Raw genomic sequence first — 8,576 nt, forward strand, 5'->3', positions numbered from 1 at the left:
GGTATGATAACACTGTAGCAGGTAGCTGTACCTACCACAGCACCTTTCCATTTTTGCCCTTTACCACCGTTGCCCTATGTCGGTAACCCCTTGAACATATAAAAGGAGGCCCGTGTGCAACGGAAGGGGGGGAGCCAGTTCGAACCCTCACGCTCGGTCTTGCTAGCTGCTGGAGTGTACTGTAGCACTCCGCGCTCCCGAGCTAGAAATCAATACAAACCACAAAGCAGGAGTAGGGTTTTACGCATCCGTGCGGCCCGAACCTGGGTAAATCGCTCGCGTGCTCCGCCTTGATCTGCTCTTTGCGCGGCCTCCGCCCCCGCCGAACCGAAAGGGACCCGGTCCGCCAGTCCCATAGGTGCCCGTGGATCAGCTACCCCGGCAATTATATATAATTAAGTGTCCAAATTAATAGAAGTTCATCATCACATTAAAACCAAAGTGCATACATAGTTCTCATCTAACAACATATAGCTCTCCAGAGCATCTAATTAATTAAACCATACATTGAAACTATGTAAAACATTTCAATGCGAAAACAAATGCGATCATAATCGCAACCAAGGTAACAATTGATCCAACAACATAATGATACCAAGCCTCGTTATGAATGGCATATTTTCTAATCTTTCTAATCTTCAAGTGCATTGCATCCATCTTGATCTTGTGATCATCGACGACATCCGCAACATGCAACTCCAATATCATCTTCTCCTCCTCAATTTTTTTATTTTTTCCTTCAACAAATTGTTTTCTTCTTCAACTAAATTTAACCTCTTGACAATAGGGTCGGTTGGCATTTCCGATTCACATACATCCTACATAAGTAAAATCTATGTCACGTTGGTCGGCATAATTTTCATAAACAATAAATGAACCAATAGTTATAAAGATAATATATATACCACATCCGAATCATAGACATGACGAGGGCCGACGGGGGCGGATACCAAAACCATCGCACTATATAAGATGCAATAATAAAAGTAAGAAAATAATACAAGTATCTATGTAAACATACAAGTAAGAATATTTTTCCTTTCAGAAAGAAGATAAAACAAGAGGCTCACCACGGTGGTGCCGGCGATGAGCTCGGCGCGGGTGATCGACGGCGGTGAAGACGGGGACGGGGCGTGACGGACCGCTAAACCTAGACAAATATTATGGAAAATGGAGCTTGGAGGTCGAGCTTGGAGAGGAGAAAGCTTAAGTAGTGTGGCTCGGGCATTCCATCGAACACCTTGTGTGCATAGGAGGTGAGCTAGAGCACCACCAAGCCCTCTCCCCCTCGGCCAGAGAAAAACAGAGCACTGGGGTGCTCTGCTCGCGAGCGAGGGGTATATATAGGCACCTCATTGGTCCCGGTTGGTGACATGAGCCAGGACTAAAGGGGAGCCTTTGGTCCCGGTTCAAGCCACCAACCGGGACCAATGGTGGTGGGCCAGGAGCGAGGCCCATTGGTCCCGGTTCATCCCACCAACCGGGACCAAAAGGTCCATATGAACCGGGACCAATGGCCCACGTGGCCTGGCCGGCCCCCTGGGCTCACGAACCGGGACCAATGCCCATATTGGTCCCAGTTCTGGACTGAACCGGGACTAATGGGCTGACCCGGCCTGGACCAAAGCCCTGTTTTCTACTAGTGAATGCATACTTGTGGTTCTTGTTTTCTTTGGTTTTGCTATTCTAGCCAAGATTTGGTGATATCTTTTGTATCTAATGTTGTTGCAAAAGCAAAGAAAAGCATTATGCTATATCAATTTAAGTTGCAGATTAAGTTTTGCGGGCCGGGAGGAGCTGCGCCAGATCAGAACCCGCAGAAGCCGACCCGTAAAAAGCATATTCCGTGAATATGCTTTTTTACGGGTCCATTATACGGGGTCTGCATCTGTGCCAGCCCGCGCCGACCTGCAAAAGCGGTTTTGCGCGAACTGCAAACGCATTTTGCGGGCCGGCGGGATGCGGGGTCTGCTAGAGTTGCTCTTAGAGCATCTACAACCGGAGCGCTCATATTCATCCCAAACGCCTAAGTGGCCTGCCCGGACAGATAATAGCTCATAACCGGACTTGGCAAATCCGATTCTAACACCCGGGCTGACCGGCACTCCTCATACCCGGGTCGGCTCAAATCTGGGGTGGATATGGGGACATCCGAATGCGTCTGCCATGTAGGATTGATTGCAAGAGTCCATACGGACACATGCAGAAACCATCGGCCTGGCGGGCGTCTCCTTCGTTTTTTCAGTGAGGATGCATTCATGGCGTCGCGTGGCGCTGCTCCGGTGAGCCGCCCGATGGACCAAGTCCAACTATTTAAGACGAACAACGGCGACCCAACCCTAGCCCGTCCACATTTCTACCCTCTTCCTCCCCTCCATGCTGCCACCTTCAATCCAGTAACCGTCAGCCGCTAGCCATGGCCCGGCATAGGATCACCACCTACGCCATCTCACTCCGGACCGGCGGTTGCAACCACTGGAGGAGATCCGGGCCGGCACGAAGCTTGGATCATAGTCGGCTTGCCTCAACCGGAGCAGGGGGAGCAGGAGGGCCGGAGAAGGACGGCGCAGCCGTGGAGGAGGAGCTGTGGGAGGCATATCCAGAGGCTCCGATTGTAGGCTTCGCCATGGCCAATGTGTTGGCGGAGTTCGACGTGGCCCAAACGGAGGAGCCAGTGGAGCAACAGGCCATCCTCGATTCCATTCAGTCAGAGGCGAAGGTGGAGGCCAACCGCCGGTTCCTCTATGTTGGGGAACGTTGCAGAAAACAAAAAATTTCCTACGGTTTCACCAAGATCCATCTAGGAGTTCATCTAGCAACGAGTGATCGGATTGCATCTACATACGTTTGTAGATCACGTGTGGAAGCGTTCAAAGAACGGGGATGAGGAAGGCGTACTCGACGTGATCCAAATCACCGGAGATCCTAGCGCCGAACGGACGGCACCTCCGCGTTCAACACACGTACGGTCAGCGTAACGTCTCCTTCTTCTTGATCCAGCAAGGCGAAAGGAGAGATTGAGGAAGATGGCTCCAACAGCAGCACGACGGCGTGGTGGTGGAGCTGCAGTACTCCGGCAGGGCTTCGCCAAGCACTATGGAGGAGGAGGATGTGTTGGAGAGGGAGAGGGAGGCACCAAAGGCGTGGATTGAGAGTCCCTCCTTCCCCCACTATATATAGGGAGCCTAGGGGGCGCCGGCCCTAGGAGATCCAATCTCATAGGGGGCGGCGGCCAAGGGAGGAATCCCTCCTCCCCAAGGCACCTCGGAGGTGCCTTCCCCCTTTGGGACTCTTACCTTCCTTATCCCTAGGCGCATGGGCCTCTTGGGGCTGGTGCCCTTGGCCCATGCAGGCCAAGGCGCACACCCCTACAGCCCATGTGGACCCCCGAGATAGGTGGCCCCACCCAGTGGACCCCCGGGACCCTTCCGGTGGTCCCGGTACAATACCGGTGACCCCGAAACTTGTCCTGATGCCCGAAATAGCACTTCCTATATATAATTCTTTACCTCCGGACCATTCCGGAACTCCTCGTGATGTTCGGGATCTCATCCTGGACTCCGAACAACATTCGGGTTACTGCATATACATATCCCTACAGCCCTAGTGTCACCGAACCTTAAGTGTGTAGACCCTACGGGTTCGGGAGACATGTAGACATGACCGAGATCGCTCTCCGGTCAATAACCAACAGCGGGATCTGGATACCCATGTTGGCTCCCACATGCTCCTCGATGATCTCATCGGATGAACCACGATGTCGAGGATTCACATAACCCCATATACAATTCCCTTTGTCAATCGGTATGCTACTTGCCCGAGATCCGATCGTCGGTATCCCAATACCTCGTTCAATATCGTTACCGGCAAGTCACTTTACTCGTACCGTAATGCATGATCCCGTGACCAGACACTTGGTCACTTTGAGCTCATTACGATGATGCATTACCGAGTGGGCCCAGTGATACCTCTCCGTCATACGGAGTGACAAATCCCAGTCTTGATCCGTGTCAACCCAACAGATACTTTCGAAGATACCCGTAGTATACCTTTATAGTCACCCAGTTACGTTGTGACGTTTGGTACACCCAAAGCACTTCTACGGTATCCGGGAGTTACACGATCTCATGGTCTAAGGAAAAGATACTTGACATTGGAAAGCTCTAGCAAACGAACTATACGATCTTATGCTATGTTAGGATTGGGTCTTGTCCATCACATCATTCTCCTAATGATGTGATCCCGTTATCAATGACATCCAATGTCCATAGTCAGGAAACCATGACTATCTGTTGATCAACGAGCTAGTCAACTAGAGGCTTACTAGGGACATGTTGGTGTCTATTATTCACACATGTATTACGATTTCCGGATAACACAATTATAGCATGAATAAAGGACAATTATCATGAACAAGGAAATATAATAATAATGCTTTTATTATTGCCTCTAGGGCATATTTCCAACAGTCTCCCACTTTCACTAGAGTCAATAATCTAGTTACATTGTGATGAATCGAACACCCATGGAATTCTGGTGTTGATCATGTTTTGCTCTAGGGAGAGGTTTAGTCAACGGATCTGCTACATTCAGGTCCGTATGTACTTTACAAATATCTATGTCTCCATCTTGAACATTTTCACGAATGGAGTTGAAGCGACGCTTGATGTGCCTTGTCTTCTTGTGAAACATGGGCTCCTTGGCAAGTGCAATAGCTCCAGTGTTGTCACAGAAGAGTTTGATCGGCCCCGACGCATTGGGTATGACTCCTAGGTCGGTGATGAACTCCTTCACCCAAATTGCTTCATGCGCTGCCTCCGAGGCTGCCATGTACTCCGCTTCACATGTAGATCCCGCCACGACGCTCTGCTTGCAACTGCACCAGCTTACTGCCCCACCATTCAAAATATACACGTATCCGGTTTGTGACTTTGAGTCATCCAGATCTATGTCGAAGCTAGCGTCGACGTAACCCTTTACGACGAGCTCTTCGTCACCTCCATAGACGAGAAACATTTCCTTAGTCCTTTTCAGGTACTTCAGGATATTCTTGACCGCTGTCCAGTGTTCCTTGCCGGGATTACTTTGGTACCTCCCTACCAAACTCACGGCTAGGTTTACATCAGGTCTGGTACACAGCATGGCATACATAATAGAACCTATGGCTGAGGCATAGGGGATGACACTCATCTCTTCTATATCTTCTGCCGTGGTCGGACATTGAGCTGAGCTCAATTTCACACCTTGCAACACAGGCAAGAACCCCTTCTTAGACTGATCCATATTGAACTTCTTCAATATCTTATCAAGGTATGTGCTTTGTGAAAGACCTATGAGGCGTCTTGATCTGTCTCTATAGATCTTGATGCCTAATATATAAGCAGCTTCTCCAAGGTCCTTCATTGAAAAACTCTTATTCAAGTAGGCCTTAATGCTGTCCAAGAGTTCTATATCATTTCCCATCAAAAGTATGTCATCTACATATAATATGAGAAATTCTACAGAGCTCCCACTCACTTTCTTGTAAACACAGGCTTCTCCATAAGTCTGCGTAAACCCAAACGCTTTGATCATCTCATCAAAGTGAATGTTCCAACTCCGAGATGCTTGCACCAGCCCATAAATCGAGCGTTGGAGCTTGCACACCTTGTCAGCATACATAGGATCGACAAAACCTTCCGGCTGCATCATATACAATTCTTCCTTAAGGAAACCATTAAGGAATGCCGTTTTGACGTCCATTTGCCATATTTCATAATCATAGAATGCGGCAATTGCTAACATGATTCAGACGGACTTAAGCTTCGCTACCGGTGAGAAAGTCTCATCGTAGTCAACCCCTTGAACTTGTCGATAACCCTTAGCGACAAGCCGAGCTTTATAGATGGTCACATTACCATCCGCATCTTTCTTCTTCTTAAAGATCCATTTATTTTCTATGGCTCGCCGCTCTACGGGCAAGTCAGTCAAAGTCCATACTTTGTTTTCATACATGGATCCTATCTCGGATTTCATGGCTTCCAGCCATTTGTCGGAATCCGGGCCCGCCATCGCTTCTTCATAGTTCGAAGGTTCACCGTTGTCTAACAACATGATTTCCAAGACAGGGTTGCCGTACCACTCTGGTGCGGAACGTGTCCTTATGGACCTACGAATTTCAGTAGGAGCTTGATCAGAAGTATCTTGATCATCATCATTAACTTCCTCTCTAGTCGGTGCAGGCACCTCAGGAACATTTTCTTGAGTTGTGCCATTTTCCGGTTCAAGAGGCAATACTTCATCAAGTTCTACTTTCCTCCCACTTACTTCTTTCGAGAGAAACTCCTTCTCTAGAAAGGATCCATTCTTGGCAACAAAGATCTTGCCTTCGGATCTGAGGTAGAAGGTATACCCAATAGTTTCTTTAGGGTATCCTATGAAGACGCATTTTTCCGACTTGGGTTCGAGCTTTTCAGGTTGAAGTTTCTTGACATAAGCATCGCATCCCCAAACTTTTATAAACGACAGCTTAGGTTTCTTCCCAAACCATAATTCATACGGTGTCGTCTCAACGGATTTCGACGGAGCCCTATTTAAAGTGAATGCGGCAGTCTCTAAAGCATACCCCCAAAAAGATAGCGGTAAATCGGTAAGAGACATCATAGATCGCACCATATCTAATAGAGTGCGATTACGACGTTCGGACACACCATTACGCTGAGGTGTTCCAGGCGGCGTGAGCTGTGAAACTATTCCACATTTTCTTAAGTGTGTGCCAAACTCATGACTCAAGTATTCTCCTCCACGATCTGATCGCAGGAACTTGATTTTCCTGTCACGTTGATTCTCAACCTCACTCTGAAATTCCTTGAACTTTTCAAAGGTCTCAGACTTGTGTTTCATTAAGTAGACATACCCATATCTACTCAAGTCATCAGTGAGGGTGAGAACATAACGATAGCCACCGCGAGCCTCAACACTCATTGGACCGCACACATCAGTATGTATGATTTCCAATAAGTTGGTTGCTCGCTCCATTGTTCCTGAGAACGGAGTCTTGGTCATTTTACCCATGAAGCATGGTTCGCACGTGTCAAATGATTCATAATCAAGAGACTCTAAAAGTCCATCAGCATGGAGCTTCTTCATGCGTTTGACACCTATGTGACCAAGGCGGCAGTGCCACAAGTATGTGGGACTATCATTATCAATCTTACATCTTTTGGTATTCACACTATGAATATGTGTAGCATTACGTTCGAGATTCATTAAGAATAAACCATTCACCATCGGAGCATGACCATAAAACATATCTCTCATATAAATAGAACAACCATTATTCTCGGATTTAAATGAGTAGCCATCTCGAATTAAACGAGATCCTGATACAATGTTCATGCTCAAACTTGGCACTAAATAACAATTATTGAGGTTCAAAATTAATCCCGTAGGTAAATGTAGAGGTAGCGTGCCGACAGCGATCACATCGACCTTGGAACCATTCTCGACGCGCATCGTCACCTCGTCCTTCGCCAGTCTCCGCTTATTCCGCAGCTCCTGCTTTGAGTTACAAATGTGAGCAACTGCACCGGTATCAAATACCCAGGAGCTACTACGAGTACTGGTAAGGTACACCTCAATTACATGTATATCACATATACCTTTTGTTTTGCCGGCCTTCTTGTCTGCTAAGTATTTGGGGCAGTTCCGCTTCCAGTGACCACTTTCCTTGCAATAAAAGCACTCAGTCTCGGGCTTGGGTCCATTCTTTGGCTTCTTCCTGGCAGCTTGCTTGCCGGGCACGGCAACTCCCTTGCCGTCTTTCTTGAAGGTTTTCTTACCCTTGCCTTTCTTGAACTTAGTGGTTTTATTCACCATCAACACTTGATGTTCCTTTTTGACTTCTACCTCTGCTGATTTCAGCATTGCAAATACCTCAGGAATGGTCTTTTCCATCCCCTGCATATTGGAGTTCATCACAAAGCTCTTGTAGCTCGGTGGAAGCGACTGAAGGATTCTGTCAATGACCGCGTCATCCGGGAGATTAACTCCCAGCTGAGTCAAGCGGTTATGCAACCCAGACATAGTGAGTATGTGCTCACTGACAGAACTGTTTTCCTCCATCTTACAGCTGAAGAACTTGTCGGAGACTTGATATCTCTCGACCTGGGCATGAGCTTGGAAAACCATTTTCAGCTCTTCGAACATCTCATATGCTCCGTGTCTCTCAAAACGCTTTTGGAGCCCCAGCTCTAAGCTGTAAAGCATGCCGCACTGAACGAGGGAGTAGTCATCGGTACGTGCCTGCCAAGCGTTCATAACATCTTGTTCTGCAAGGAGAACAGGTGCGTCACCCAGCGGTGCTTGTAGGACATAATCTTTCTTGGCAGCTATGAGGATGATCCTCAGGTTCCGGACCCAGTCCGTGTAGTTGCTGCCATCGTCTTTCAGCTTGGTTTTCTCTAGGAACGCGTTGAAGTTGAGGACTACGTTGGCCATTTGATCTACAAGACATATTGTAAAATTTTAGACTAAGTTCATGATAATTAAGTTCATCTAATCAAATTATTCAATGAACTCCCACTTAGATAGACATC

The sequence above is a fragment of the Triticum urartu genome, chromosome 6A (genome assembly GCF_056163025.1).
Source record: "Triticum urartu cultivar PI428250 chromosome 6A, HENAU_Tu73, whole genome shotgun sequence".
Taxonomy (NCBI): domain Eukaryota; kingdom Viridiplantae; phylum Streptophyta; class Magnoliopsida; order Poales; family Poaceae; genus Triticum; species Triticum urartu.